The sequence below is a fragment of the Oreochromis niloticus genome, linkage group LG13 (genome assembly GCF_001858045.2).
Source record: "Oreochromis niloticus isolate F11D_XX linkage group LG13, O_niloticus_UMD_NMBU, whole genome shotgun sequence".
Lineage (NCBI taxonomy): Eukaryota > Metazoa > Chordata > Actinopteri > Cichliformes > Cichlidae > Oreochromis > Oreochromis niloticus.
Genome location: NC_031978.2, coordinates 15,259,414 through 15,274,980, shown reverse-complemented (window position 1 = coordinate 15,274,980; position 15,567 = coordinate 15,259,414). Strand labels below are relative to the sequence as shown.

General features: G+C 37.1%; 1 protein-coding gene across 12 annotated transcripts in view; it reads left to right on the top strand.

The window, feature by feature from the left end:
• LOC100697845 (protocadherin-15) overlaps positions 1-15,567 on the top strand; it is a 217,328-nt gene that overhangs the window by 48,911 nt on the left and 152,850 nt on the right. For 8 of the 12 annotated variants that reach the window (XM_005474209.4, XM_025897608.1, XM_025897606.1 and 5 more), the window contains exon 1: positions 153-361. The exons of the other annotated variants lie outside the window; for them this stretch is intronic. The gene's annotated coding sequence lies outside the window, so the exon portion shown is untranslated. Of the gene's footprint in view, positions 1-152; positions 362-15,567 lie in introns of those variants that run through there. 12 annotated transcript variants of the gene reach the window in all.

The window sequence follows — 15,567 nt, the reverse complement described above, 5'->3', positions numbered from 1 at the left end:
TCTTTTTCAGAGAGTACTGACCCAAGCTGGCCAGGTGCATATCCAGTAAATATGGTGGGAGGAGGGGCAACGGAGCTTTAGCCGGTCTCACCTTTCATGACCTCTTGTAATAAGATTACCTGGTTCACACGTCATGACTAGAGAGAGAGAGAGCGAGGGGGCAGTTATCTCGCGGTGGAGCCTGGCTACGGTCCGGGTGGAGTGTTGCTGTGCCTTGCTGTGACTGGTTAAAGAGATCGGGGCAGCAGTGCTGATGTGCCCGCGCGAGGAGGAGGCTGTAGCTGTACTGACAGCCGGCATTGGTGGCTCCTTTCCGGGCACTGGAAGGATTTTTGTTGAGTACTTCTTAAGCCGAAACATGGTAAGCCGTCTTCTTTATGTTTTGGATGACTGTCATTGTGATTTTAAATTTCCACACTGCCTCGGAGCACCGCACGCGTAGAACAGTGTCTTCACTGCGCATTGGTCTTCTTTTACCATGAAATAGGAGCGTGTTTATGTCACTGCTAGTATTTCTTTCTTTCTTTTTTAAACTGTATTATAGATGTTCTCCAACGTGACGCGAGTAATCGATTAGAAAGGCGCAGTCGTTTACCTTAACTGCCCATTGATGTGTACCGCTAATCTCCGGAGGGTGAAGTTTTCAAACACTGACTGAAAGCAGCATCTCTCACTGATATATCATTAGCTAATGCCTGTGGTTAGATGTGACCTGTAGTTTGGCTGACTGCGGCTGTGTTTTTAAAAATATTTCAGTGATCCAGTTGTTGATGAGTATGATTACCGTAATCACTTAAATTAAATTGCGCCGAGTTTCTCAATTGGACAGCTGCAGTTTTCTATTAGCTGACTTTCCCCCCCGTTCTTTCTTTTTTAATCTCGCCTCATATGCATATCAATAACGGTATTCTACCATGAATATTCATGCAGTAACTTCCCCCTGAGTGTGTGAGAGGGAGCCTATCGCGCTGCAGGAGATAATGCTTCAAAACGTGATTCACTCATTCAGTCTATTCAGTGACTCACACGAGTCTTTTACAGAAATGTAACAAGACACTGACTTGATCCCAGCATCTACTCATGCAAGAGTGTAGAAACCTTTTTTTGAAAATCCCAATTTTTGTCAGAACTTATTCATTTTAAGGGCTAATTTTCAAAATGCACGAATGACAGTAGAAGTATAACGCAGTGCAAGTCCATATTATTTTAAATGGCTGTAGTCCAGTTACTTGTGAGACCTAATCACCCCATTCTCACAAAGCATGATCACAGCCTGCTCAGCCAGTTTGAATTAAATTATTATTTAAGACCCTGATTTTGAACATTCTTGAACACATTTGGTGCTAAAATTATATTCATGTTGATTGTTGTTGCTCAGACTAGAATTGGACTTCTTCCTCTGTCACAGCAGCAAACAAACAGCTGTCACTGATAACATAAATGACAGCTGTACTCCCTTTAGTGACTTCAGTGCTTGGCTTACTTTGATGCTTAAATGGAGTGAACCTCATTCCTGCTATTAGTAACACCTGAGCTGTTCTTGCTATGACAAGTCAAGTTCCCTGTGAAGAAGCAGTGCTATCCAAAACATTTTACTGTCTTATTAAATGTTTTAAAAGGTCCAGAAAAGGCTAGCAAGTGGCCCTTGAGTTAAGATGTTTGTTTTAAACTATAGTACTCATAGCTTTAAATGCGCACGCCACAGACTAGCCTTTGCATTGTTGTTTTATTTGTAATCCACTGGTAGTTTAAATTGAGGCAGGCAATGGACTGCAGGTGCATAATGAAACATCTGCCCCTGCATTTTTGACATGCAGTGTCTTTATGTGAGCTTGCAAACTTATGGTCATGTGTTTTTTACAACTGTAGCTTGCCTTCACCGGTTGTATGAATGTGAGAGTGAATGAATAGTGGTATTGTAAAAGCGCTTTGAGGGGTCCTGAAAAGCGCTATATAAATGCAATCCATTATTATTATTATTATTATTATTATTATTATTCTTATTATTAATTTTGATTTGCTCTGTATCTCTTCTTTCAGCATAAGTAAATTGTTCTGTTGTTTTTCAATAAGATGCCTAACAAACAATATATGATTGGATGACAGAGATCTATAAATATATTAGTTTATCAGGTGCCTGAGAGGTGAATCCCCTGGAAGTCTGGCGTATATTCAAGTAGTGTAAACCAAATAGAAAGATCCAGCACCATAGACACTGTTTTGTATACTTAACCAATCATAGACTAGGAAAAATGTGTAATTTAATAGATATCGTTGTGCATTTATTGCATATTTTATGTATTGTAAAACTGTTTCTGTGGTGTATATGTAAGATGTGTTGCATAATATATTCCATTTAAGTCAGTGAACTGATGAAACAGTCTCATTTATCAGTGTCTTTGATATTATCAACATCACTGCCGATTAGTTTTCTCTCATTTTTAAACCTTTTTTTAGAAGACTATATAAAGCATTATTGTTTTAGGCAGTATAAAAGTTGGGAGCAGTACCTGTAACAGCTGTAGGTTTGTTGAGGTTTTCAGCAATTTTCAGAATGGCCACTAAGGCGAGATGCTGTAGAATTCCCATAAAGCTCCTGAACGTCATTCGAGGTTTTCTTTAAACCAGCGTGTAGTTTCAATTGGACAAATTACATATTAAGCTCGTTCTGCACTGAAGCTTTGGTGGATGCTGCTAGAAATGAGTTCTTTTACTCTGGTTTGGACTTCAGGACCATATATACCATTTTTATTGTTAGGATAAAGGACAGGCAGCTCCGGGCAGCTTCTCTTTAAGTATTAATAGAAAGAAGTAAAGAGGTTATAAAATACTCTGGTAACTGAAGTGAACCAGAGGGGATAAATTAGGCAGTGGTGAATTATCCTTAGAAGTAATGAAGTGTCTTGTTCATAACAAAGGATGAAGAATGAGGGAAACCCGTAGGGTGTAGTGCATACAGGTGGCAGTCGAAATGAGACCACCACTGCATGGTCACTCTTAACTTGGCGTAGCTTCTTTGTTTTTTCCAAGAATGAAGAATTTTAAGACAACCGGGTGGCTTTCCATTTTACTTTCTCATCATTCTCATTCAATATTAAATTATAATACTCAGCAGTCCACAGTTACACAGCTTAAGGCACTTTGTGCTCAGATCACTTTGTATGAGCTTTTTGAATTCAATTAGGCTTCACCTTTTTATAATTATACTCACACCAGGCAGATCGGTATGTGTATGTGTGTGTGATAAAACCGTAATTAGCGAGCACTGCCATACTCCCATGACTGACTAATGATCTAATCTTGTTGGTTGCATCAGGAAAAAAAAATGTGTGTTCGGTGCTGAAACTAATAAGACTGCACCAGTTTTGCAGCTCTTGAGAAATTAACATATAAAACAGTATTGGGCATTTAATCACGGCTGTAATTTTAGGGTTAATGTGTTTTCTTATTGTAAATTGTGTAATGTAATATGATGCTAGTTATATGTTGATGTTGGTACCACTTTAAATGTTAGTCGTTTTTGTAATGAAGAGCATTGCCAACACTGTCTTAATGTACCTCTCTAGTATGCCTGCGGTCCTCAGAGCCATTTGTTCTTATTGAAGAAGTAAATCTTGGAAAATAGGTCACAAAATACCTAGGCTTATGTGTTTTATTTGACAGAAGGCAGCTATGTAAGTCATTTTCTGCAAATGTTACTCAAAAAAGAAGTTCAAACTTGTTAGGGGGATGATAAACCATATATATAGATATAGATATATATAGATATATATATCTATATCTGCCATGGTCAAGTGGGTATTTCCAGCAGCAGGACCAAAGCTGTGAGATTGACTCATATCTCTGTGTTTGTACAAATGATTTTAATAACTACAAAGACTCAAACTGTTTAAAAGTTGAATTAATTGCTCTCCACATATCAAGCCACAACATTGACATATTATCACCTCATAAAGTCTTATGGGAAATGTGTGAGTAAAAAGTTATGGGCTGCACGTCAAACTGACATGAACATTAGCTGCATACCGCCGTTTGAAGCAACACTGATGACATATTTGAGAATCTACCGAAACTGTAAAATTGTGTGCCAAAGGGGGAAAAACAAAACAGCGAATGAGCTGTAGGGGTGATAAAGCTCTACTGAGCTCAGTGAGACTGCAACATTGGGTGATCATGGGGCTTCATATGAGCATATGAGCTTTCACATAGAGCAGTCATGTGATCCATTTTATAAAAGAGTATTTGTTAGAGCAGATTCAAGTGTGGCTAGATATAATCTTGACATTTTAAAACACCTGAACCTCTTTTTCTCTTTTTTTTTTTTGTGTCTCGGGTTTCACAAAGTGAAAATACACCATGAGTTATTAAAATGGGATTTCATCATAGGATAAAGAATATCTTCCCCACAGTGCATTACTGTCATAACTTACTTATCATTCAACAAATATGACTTTATTCATATGCACAATGGACACCTCGGGGCAACCATTTCAATATTATTTGATAAGAGACCTGTGGGTAGTGATGCCTGAAATGATTTGAGTCCGAGTGCAGAGGGAGAGGAAGACGAAACAGGAGCAACTGTAGCATGCCTTTCTCTTCCTTTTCATCTTTGTCCTGGTGTTTTCGCCTTCCAGTGTTATTTTGCAGATTAAGAGGAAATGTTGTGGGTTGTATGCCTTTGTTATGATTTACTGTCAACTTCTCCATTTCCATGTGAGGAAGGGCGGGTACGGCACAGCCAGACTACCATTATCAGATCATCAGCTCAGTGTCAGGTATCAGAGGTAGTAAACTCTCCATTTCATCTTCACCACCTGCGGTGTAATGAAATGAGTAGAATGTGTGGATGGAAACCATTAGCATTGAAGAAGTATGACACGCTGGAGTGAGCATGGAAATGAGCAAAAGACACAGGTGCGGTACAGGTGATTGGCAGGTAATCTGATCTCTGCACCAAGAGGTAGCAATGTAATTTGACAAGATATATTTTAATATAATCATGAAATTCCTGAGTGCTGATATTTTTTTTTTCTCTCGTGAAAGTTTCATATCATCTGCCTTTCCTCATTTTACTGGTTTAGCACTGCGACAACCATCCCCAATACATTTAACTACACATTTGCCCCAAGTTCTATATGCCAGTTCACTTGTTCTATTGTACATTAGAGAATTACTTAAATATTGGTATTTTGAATATTGATCTTGGAGCATGATCTATCTACATTTTGTCCATCACTACAACATGTCAATTCTGTGTCCACTCTACAGACTGACAGCGTTAACAAAGGTAGTACAACATTACATTACAAATTAACAAGTGCTCTCCCCCAAAAGAAAAATTGGGAGTGAGCTAGGAAAAGATCTGCATCTGCATCACATCACAGATGTATTGCTCTAGCTCTCAATACTTCTGCAGTTCTTGTAGACTTTTCTTTCTCAACATACCATGCTAGCACACAATATTTGTATATTTGTTCATTAAATTATTATTTTGATACGTAAATTTGAAATGGTGAAAATTTCTTTTGAATTCATTTTTTATTTAATAGTTAAATGTTGCTAGCTAGCTTATTATGGTGGTAATTAAGGGTTACAGTTGGTCCTAGAGTTTAATGCAGCAACATTATCAACTTCATCCAGTTTCCCAGTTATGGAGGATTTCAAATATTTTCAAATTCTATCAGTATCCATCAATAATCCTAACAAATCATTTTAGCTGCAAGTGCTTTTGTTCATAGTTCTGATTTTTATGGATTCACTTATTGTTTACTTATTAGTTCCTAATGTGGGAAAGCTCATAGTCTTCATCAGTGTAGCTGTTACATTCTCTGAGTCTGAAGCTACAGTGGTGACAAACTAATGGCACTCCACTGCTGTGAGTTTGTCACCATTGTTTTGCAAAGCATATGCAATTTTTTTTTTTCTTACCAGGCCCACTTTTCATAGGTCAGGCAACTGTTGGTGATAGTCTAATAAGGGGGAAAAAAGCTGAATTAATAGCCTTCCATAATTAAGTCATTATTTTTAGCTGTTTTCACACTTTGGACTCACACAGTCCTGACAGAGACCGCTAGCTCTAACTTATTATCTTATTAATCAACTTAATTTATTGAGTCTTTACTCAATATCCTGGAGCATAATTAACAACACAAAGGAAGACACTAGTTTGACTGCATTTAAGTATAAAGACTTAACAGCAGTTGAGTCTAAAAACAGTAGGCTTACCTGTTGGCATTTACATTTCAAAAATCAATTTATTACTTGGACCATCCATCCCATTAGAGCCTTCATTCTTCAATAATTCTTGTGTCCATAAGTTCATTTAGTTCTGTTTTTGAAGTTTTTGTAATATCGGCAGGCGGGACGCTGATCAGCTCAGTGTCTGTTGTCACAAAATGCCATTTTTACACCATGCTGTGTTTCATATCAAAGTTGTATTCCCTTCAATTCAGTATTGGTATCATTAGTTCGTTAGCTTTTCGTTCTGTGTAAGTATGTTGCATAATTTGCACAAAATAAACACATAAATGTCTCAGAGGATTTGTATAGCTGTTGCTCATTTGTTGACTCATTTTAGCCTACTTATCGTCTGTGTCATGTTTTTGGAGTCGGCTTAGCATTTTAAGATTAGGACTACCTTGTAATCTTATCCTGCTTTATGCAAATCAATACTTCATAAGTGTGCTGACATCTATATTTTAAGGCTTGGGTCAGCAGATTCCTCTTGAGGATAACAAACACAATATTTTAACTTTCTAAGGCAGAGTCTATCAAACTACATCACCACATGTTGTTCAACTGATTGGACTCTAGGTTTGCTGGTCCGTTGGCTTACTCTCTACAGCTCACATGGTGATTTTTGAAATGTGTATTTTCTTCAGGCAAGAACAATACAATGATTGATGTGCAGTTAGTTTAAGCAGATTCTTTGTTCCTGCTTGTAACCTCGGTGAAGATTTGGCTAAAGTTTAAGACAGATCTTTATACAAATCCTGATAATTCCTAAGAGTACCTTTAGTCACATGAATGTTACCCACAGAGCTGCGCTGGCACATGAAAGACCTATTTCAGTACAAATGAGTGCACTCTGTATTTTAAACCGGCCATTACAGAATCCTTTGAAGCATTGGAAGCAGTCAGAGGAAGTGACAGAGGTGAGTGGATTTCTTTGTGCGCTGGCTGACTTGTCACTTAAGCAGCCTTTTAGGAAAGGAAATGTAGGTTTTTTGTTTTTTACAATGAAACATCTTTAAAAAAAAAAAAAAAGAATTGAGACAGAACTCTGAAGTCACCTCGCAAATATAGATGATGATGTTTTGAAAATGCACACAGCTACTTTGCTAGGTGCAGCTGTTAAACTCCTTGTTAACGAACAACCAACCAATGACATGGCAGCATGGCTGCTTTAGTTTTATAATCAGAATGTGCAAGAAAGGTGATTTAAGTGAATTTGGACACGGTGCGAGATGGGCAGAGTTTTCAGAAACTGTTGATCTACTGGGATTTTTATTCACAACCATCTCTAGGGTTTACAAGGAGGTCCCAATTTAGATAACAGTTCCACTGAGTGGCAGTTTTGTGAGAGAGTATGCATTGAAGTCAGAGAGCAGAGCAGAATATCCAGACTTTGAGGTGATAAGACGACAACAGTAATTCAAGCAACTGCTCGTTGCAACCAAAGTATGTAGAAGAGCATCTCTGTGCATGCAACATGTCAACCTTGGAGCACATCAGTTATAGGTGCCACATCTGTGAGCTTAGAACAGGAAACTGAGGCTATAATTCACATAGGCTCAACAGATTGGACAATACAGTATTGAAAAAATGATACTTGGTGTGATGAATCACATTTTCTGCTGCATAATTTGGATGGTGGGGTCAGAATTTGGTGTGAATAACATGGAAACAAGGATTCATCTTGTCTTGTATCAAGACAAGATGACTTGTATCGGTGCAGTGGTTTGGGACATATTTTCTTGGTACACTTTGGGCCCCTTAATAACAACAGCACTCTGTTAGGTACACTGTCATCAGAAAGGAACATATCTTCTGATGGCTGCTTCCAGCAGGATAATGTGCCATGTCACAAAGTTCAGATCATCTCAAGCTGATTTCTTGAACATGACATTGAGTTCATTATTTGGCCTCCACAAATCTAAAGCACCAGCAGGACACAATCCTGCCAATATGAACCAAAATACCAGAGGAATCATGTTGAATGTATGCCTACAGACATTATATCCAACAGACACTTTAAATATGTAAATTGTTAAAATGATAAAAATTAAGAATTTTTTTTCATGCATTTGCAAAAGCAGTAATGTTCAGATGTTGGTATAATTAGACAAAAAAACAAGTAGTTAGTGGTTTTGTAAACTAAGCATTTGACCTCTCCCGCTACTATTGAAGCTTTCCATAATATCAGATAATTGATATTTATTAAAACATAGCTTCTGAAATGAAAAGTGAAAAATAAGTATTAAGTTTAGAAAATGGTAAAAATACCAGGCACTCAAGTTAGTAAAGAACCCAAATTTATCTTGCAGCGCAGCATATAAGTAGGTTACTTGGTTACATTGCGCTGCTGATGCAACCAAGAGACCCATATAGTGAAGTCCCTTTGTCACACAGACTTGTTTTGAAGAACACAAAATAAAACCGGTTGTCAGTTGCGTTCAAATGTTTCAGCGTTGAGGAAAGCATGCAGCGCTCTGCATTTATTAGTGAATGCTTTAGCATCACCACCCGTAGACAGCAACTGGCAGGTGCACTGTCGCAGTACCATGTCTTTCTTGCATAGGAATAACAAAAGCATAAAATACACAGCAGTGCAAAACTATACAAGGGGGTTTTCAAACATAATACAGCCTACGATAGCAGAGACATTGACACAGAAATTTGCTGGACTACAGTAAGCATGAATTAAAAAACCATTACCACAAACCATTACCACACTGTTGTTTAGTGATGTTTTGACTGATTTCTTCATAACAAAGAATTTAAGACTACTTACATTTCACACAACTATTGTTGTCCATGGTGCTCAGGGTGATGTATTTTGAAGTTAAAAATGACAGCAGTAACACTGTATATTTAATGACCATCAAAACTTATGTATATCTGTTATTTTATTTTTAATTTAAATAATTTATTTTATAGCCACTTTAACGCAATTTTAAAGCCTAGCAAGAGTAAAAAACACACTTCTTAATGAAACCTCATCCTTCATCCTCAGGATCAGACAGCTGTTGGTACAGCCAAACAGGAACTCATGAGGACCCCTACTGAGAGCTGGCCTCACCCTCTGTCCTCTTGGTCATTCCACTTACACTGGCTTTTCGCCAAATCATGTCTTGGGATATATTTCACTGAACTACAAGGACTTCTCTAGCAAAATTCTCTAGTTACCAGTTTAATGCTTAAGCTTATGGATTTTCACCTACCTCTCCTTTGTTAATTTAATTATTTAGACTTCCTCTTTTTTGCTATCTAAGGATTAGTCATTCCATTATGTGTAAAAGCTCTGAGACAAACCCTGCGACAATAAAAGTCATGGTGCGATTTGCAGGGTTAAAAGTCGCCCACTGAGGTGAAATAATTACCAAAATCAAAAAGCCCTCTTTTATCTCACATTAGCTGCATGTGTTCAAGTCATGTGGCTAAGTGGTTTCATGTGACATGGATAGGACATTGTTGATGCTAAGCAGATGCAGTGCGGTCAGCAGCACCCGCATGGACTGATCTCAGTGAGGGTTTAGAGATTTAAAACGTGGTCATGAGATGACTAAAGCAAAAGGATTAGAACCTCTGAGGTCTGTGGCTCACTCGCACTGAATTAGAGAAAATTGGTTTTAGTGGGCCACCAGGCTCTGGCATTAAATGCAGCTAAATTCATACTTATTGCTTTGCATTTTGTTCTACTTTTTGAAATTCCTATTCAATATTCAGTAGTATTGTTTAAAAAAACAAAAACAAAACAAAATTCATATTACTTTAATGTGCACAGTGAGGAAGAATATAAACTTGCCTAGACTTGTGCACGGTACTTCTATGACTACTACAAACACACATGCACATGCACACACAAACAAGCACACCACAGACACAGTCATCTTGCTGCCATCACTTTCTCCTGACACTAAATTACAGAATAAGGCATAAACATCGAGAACTCATTACTACTAATTATATGTTATCCTTGTATGCTTTAGAATATGTAATAGTTTGTATGACAATAGAGAATAATTGATTATAGCTTCTTTCTGAATGTACCTCCTAGTTTTGGTTTGCCTTGTTTCCTTGTGTAATAACATTTGCATAACACAGTCCTGATGAAATGACAAACATATGCAAAACAAACTGCACAAATTTAAAAAAGGCTTTCTTTTTTATTTTGATTACTGTACTGTTGTCAAACGCCCTTTGTCCTGCCTGACTCACATGGATGACTGATCAGTGAGCTTATCGGTCATCCGTGCGTCCCCCCACAAGTGGGACATTCGTTCCTCATAGAGGAACCCCACGATCACCTAAAGGATCTTTTATCGAAACTGTGCTCAACTTGGTCAAGATTGTATTGTTCGTGTTGAAAACGCTCTTCCATTTTCAGAAGTATTGCGACTCCTCCCAGAGTATTGATCCAGTTTTAGTGAAACAGGAAGAATTTGTCCTCGGTGGATTTTAATTGTCATTAGTTTGTACAATACAACCAGCCAGTAAACAAGAAAATGTAAAAACTTCTTTCTGCAGCTCACAAATTATAATCTCTGAATTTTGATGGATGGATGAACTGGATGTGTTGGTATGTCACTGATGTCCCATTTTCATTCTTGCTTTAGTGAAGGCATTTATCAAAGTTTTCCTCAGTGCTCTCAAACCAACTTTATCCTGACTAAATGTCACAAATCTGAGTCAGAGAATATTGATTTTGGCCATACATTTTTTAACAGTTTAAACAAATTTTCCAAAGTAGTTTTGGTTAATCAAATTAAATTTCTCCTCAGGGGATTTTTGTTATATTTAATCATTTTCCAGTTTGATGTAATTAACAGTTTTCATAACTATGCTTTCTTTTTTTTAATCATTTTCTAACTGTGATCTTTGATTAAACTTGACAAATTATGTTTTTTTTTCATAACAGGAACAATTATAAAACAAAACTTTTACATTTAAAATATTTATAGAAGAGATTTGTTAGTGGTGCTGATGATTAGTAAAAATGGTTACACAACAAGATGTAGACATGCTATATTTTTCAGCTTCTGAGTTTTAAATCATTACTACAAGCAGCCCTGATTTCTTTCTTTCAACTTACTTTGCTAAAGTATATTTTTATCTCTGAAAATACACTGCATAAACAGGTGCATAGGGTTGTTTAAACCATCCCAGCCCATCACAATAATTATGAGAGCACTTGAGGCCCACATTAAATCTTTCATTTGATGCTAGCAGCAGCACAAAAGCACATAATGGTGTTTATACATTTTCCCATTAGGGTCAGTCTTCCCAGCCAAAATACCCATGCTAAACAACTCAGCCTTTATGCATCTGAACCAGCAGGCTTCTTCACAGGGAAATTGATAAAACACACCTCTGACACAGGTGGGATGGGGAAAAAAGTTGCATAATTAGGGAACCTGAATGAAAATTTACTGCATAACAGCTTTTCATTTCTGTGTCAAGTGCACACTGAGATCACTGCTCGCAGTAAGCGCTACTCTCTCGCACAGCCACATACATACGATGAACAGTCACTTAGGAAACACTCATCTGATAATAGCAGTTACATCATCCTGCAGAGGGAAGCACCTGCAGTGTTAGTGACTAAAGACAAGATGGTATATTAAATTTTAGAGCAATGCAGTAGAGGTTTACTACTACCAGCTTATTAAGAAAACTTCTCATGTAAATGCTATAGATGTTGATAATATGAATGCTGATTATTTTAACAAGGATTTTATTGCACAAAAGCTATGGTAGTTATAAATAATTTCACTTAGCTGCACAATTTGTGGGACAGTGACTATTTAAATATATGAGCTGCATCGGATGTTTACACACAGTTTGAGTTGTACACAATTTATTAAGCTTGATTAGGTGTATCTAATTGAGTGCTATGGAACTTTTTACCTGCTACAACCCTGTGTGGTACCTATTAATCCAGACCAAAGAACAGGAGCTTGTATAAATAGGTTGCAGCTGCATGCAAGAGTGCTTCCATTTTATCTCTAGAATGTATAAACAAACTTGTCCGATTCGTGTTAAGTCATGTTTTACTTGCTCTTTAGTGCATAGATGGTTATTAATGAAATGCAGCAAGGATGGGTTATTAGTTCTGGAAGTGACAACCATAAATGTGTTACCTACGTAATATCTGATTATGATGGTATTACAGTCTGTGGCTCCTTGGTCACATGACATTTCATGCCTTTGAGGACATTCTAAAGTCTCGTAATAAAGGATGGGAGTATGTTGTAGCGCAGTGAGTGATCAATCAGAAGCTTAAAACGACTGTTTGAATGGGGATTTTTCTTTCCTTTTCTGGCTCTACTTTTATGCCATAAGATTGACAAAGAGCTGCCTTTTGTAGGAAGTAAAACTGAAATTCAGTTGGAAAATGTATGAGAAATGTTTTTTTTTTAATACTTAAATGGCCGTGATCATAGTACAGAAAACCTAACAAGGCATAAAAGGCTATTTTTTTATTTTACTGTGACTAAGAACAAAAATAAAAAGCATTCAAATGGACCTGAAACATTTTCCTTTGTATTCTTGTCACTGGTTGAACCAACACTGACCCAGCTGAATTTGTAAGATATGTTTCGCTTATGCGCATTATTCATGGCAAGTCAATATTTAAACAAATATTTTTCATAACACACAAAGATTTTTGCAATGATATTGAAATTATGGTGAGGTGTGAAACCAACTAGACACATTTTTCTGCTTCTTTGTCAACAGAAATGTTAGTTGGCCAAGTAAATTCTTCATATTTTATTCATGTGTAAGTTCTTAGTTATGCAGCCACCCTCTTTTTGCCGCCTGATTTTGTGAACTCGAAAGAGTGGTGCAGTTTTTCAGATTTGATCTAGAAAATGAAAATATCATTCTTTGACAAAATAAGTTGGAAAAAAAAAACTGCTCAACAAAGTAATGAGAATTTAGTACTGGACAACAACCCACAATCAAAAAAAGGGTTCTGGTGTTTGCACTGCTGACCTTAGCCACTCTCGGCAAATGAAAATGTGGAATTTTTTAATATTCTTTAAAATGTGGTTTAGTCACTGAAAAATGTGTCAAATGTGTCAAATGACTAATAAATACTCTATTCATACATTATTTAACCTTGTCAGGTAAACTGTACTTCCTTTAGTCTTTTCTATTTGTTTTAAAATGATTGATTAGTACATACTTATTCTCCTGTTTAATCAATTTGGGGGAAAAAACGGGATGAGAGTCTCTGGCCTGGCAGTGCAGTGGGTTATAATATGTTTGTCTCAGTGATCAAATGCAATGTAACTGGTTAATGTATTGCAGTTGGTAGGAGCTGGAATTACAGAATTACAATTTAGAGATACATGAGAAAGATGTGGTTTTAATACTGGCTGCTTGTCTGGATGTTTAGCCTGGTGTATTTCTACTTGGGTGCGAGCCATGTGCAGACGAGTCTGTTAGCCAGGGCTAATCACTTCCATCGTTAGAACACTGGAGCTCCCTTGCTGCCTCTGATTACATCTTTTAGGTAATGAATAGCTCTGAACTGGTCTAGCACGCCTAATCACACAAACTAACATTTGTTAAATTTGGGAGCCAAGCAATGAAGCTGCAGAGGCACCTTTTCAGACTAATTCATTTTCTTTCTCCTCTTGCCACACGAATCTGTGGCATCACCTAGAGTTAAAGAATAAAACAACTTTTTTTTTTTTTTTCTCACAGTGGCTGAGAACAGCCTCCTGATACTTTAATCCAAATGTTATATCTTGGATGTGCATTTATGCACACAAGGGACTCTTTTATTTCTTGGCGTAAGTTCAAAGCGCTGTATGATGATGTACATTTCCACCACGTTGGATTTACAGTTATGTTGAGCTTTTATGGAAAGTTTTTTTCTTTTTAATAAATCCTTTTTTTTTTCCACATTCTTCACCAAAAATGCCACTGGTGATCTTCAGCACAAGGACCACAAAAGTCAGGATATGGATTTAGGATTCTGAAAAGCTTATAAAATGTAATAGCCACGTGGTTCAGGTTTTGAAGCCACAAAACAGGAAGTGCTTCTTAAACTAACCTTATATTAATGAATGGATTTGATATAAGTATTCCAGAGAGTAAATATTTTACTACTGAGGGATGCTGAAAAAGTTTTGTGCTTTTGTTTTTTAGTGCTTAGAGCATAATCGTATCAGGTTGTCATGACAACCATGTCATGGGTAACTTTTTTGTACGTGCATCACTACCGGCAGCTACAGTTAGTTTTTTTTTTCTTTTTTTTTTTTTTTTCCTTTCTTTTTTTTGTGGACTTTCTGAGAGTGCATGCAGGCCTGTGTTTATCTGGGACCTTGCGTCAGCTTCTTTTAGACTCTGGACTTTAGACGCTTTGAGTTGCACACTGGAATCGAGGAGTGGGTATCACATTACTGTGACCCTTGAGCTTGATTTTCAGGTAGTTGGCAAGTTGAGATCAGTTTGCAGTCTCTAGTTACAAAAGTCTGACATAACTTGAAGCTTTTTTATTTTTAAGTCCACTTCTTTGTAACTGCAACTGTTCTGAAAACCGATTGAGAGCTAAGCAGTGAGGCATTGTAGGCACCTTTAATGTTTATCTTCTCTTTAGGTGCATTTATCTACCAACACTAGGCTCCGTTTTATTGATTGATTTTCCAATATATAAACAGCAGCAAACAACATATAATATAAACATATTTCAAAGAAAGAATAAATCGAAAGAATCAGCTGAATCAGTTTGAATGCGTCAGGAAAATCTGCTACTGCTAATTGGGATGCATTAAGGTTGTAAACATGGCTGTTTACACATGAAACATGACTAAAAAAAAAACTTCCTGTGCTCCAGTTTGTCTGGCACTGTTTATTAAAATGATGTCTGTTCTAAAAAAGCATACTGGCAGCATGCCCCAGGTTTTATGACTTAGATGTTTGCATAATTTTAAGAGCGTGATTTCTCATGTGGTCACTTAATTAATGCTGTAGCTTTGTACAGTAATTGGATATGAGGAGGAGGTGCTTAAGGTGCAGTCCGGGGATTTTGTTACATTGATTAGAAGTGAGCTTTCCCTCTAAGGAGACAAGTGGACCCAAACTATATAAGGGGCAAGTTCTTTTTCCTTTTCCTTTAATTTGTCATCCAGCTTATGTAAGAGTCATTTCTGAGTGCTGTATCAGTCACATTTTGTCAGGGAATCTTGGCTTTTTTTGCCTCTAGTCTGTTTTGTTCTGCTACAGTGGTTGACTGTTCTGTTACATATTTATCAGACTTGCATCCTTTTCACCCTAAAAATCTTCCTCTGGCAGCTATCAAAGGGGAACAGCATCAACACCTCCACTTAG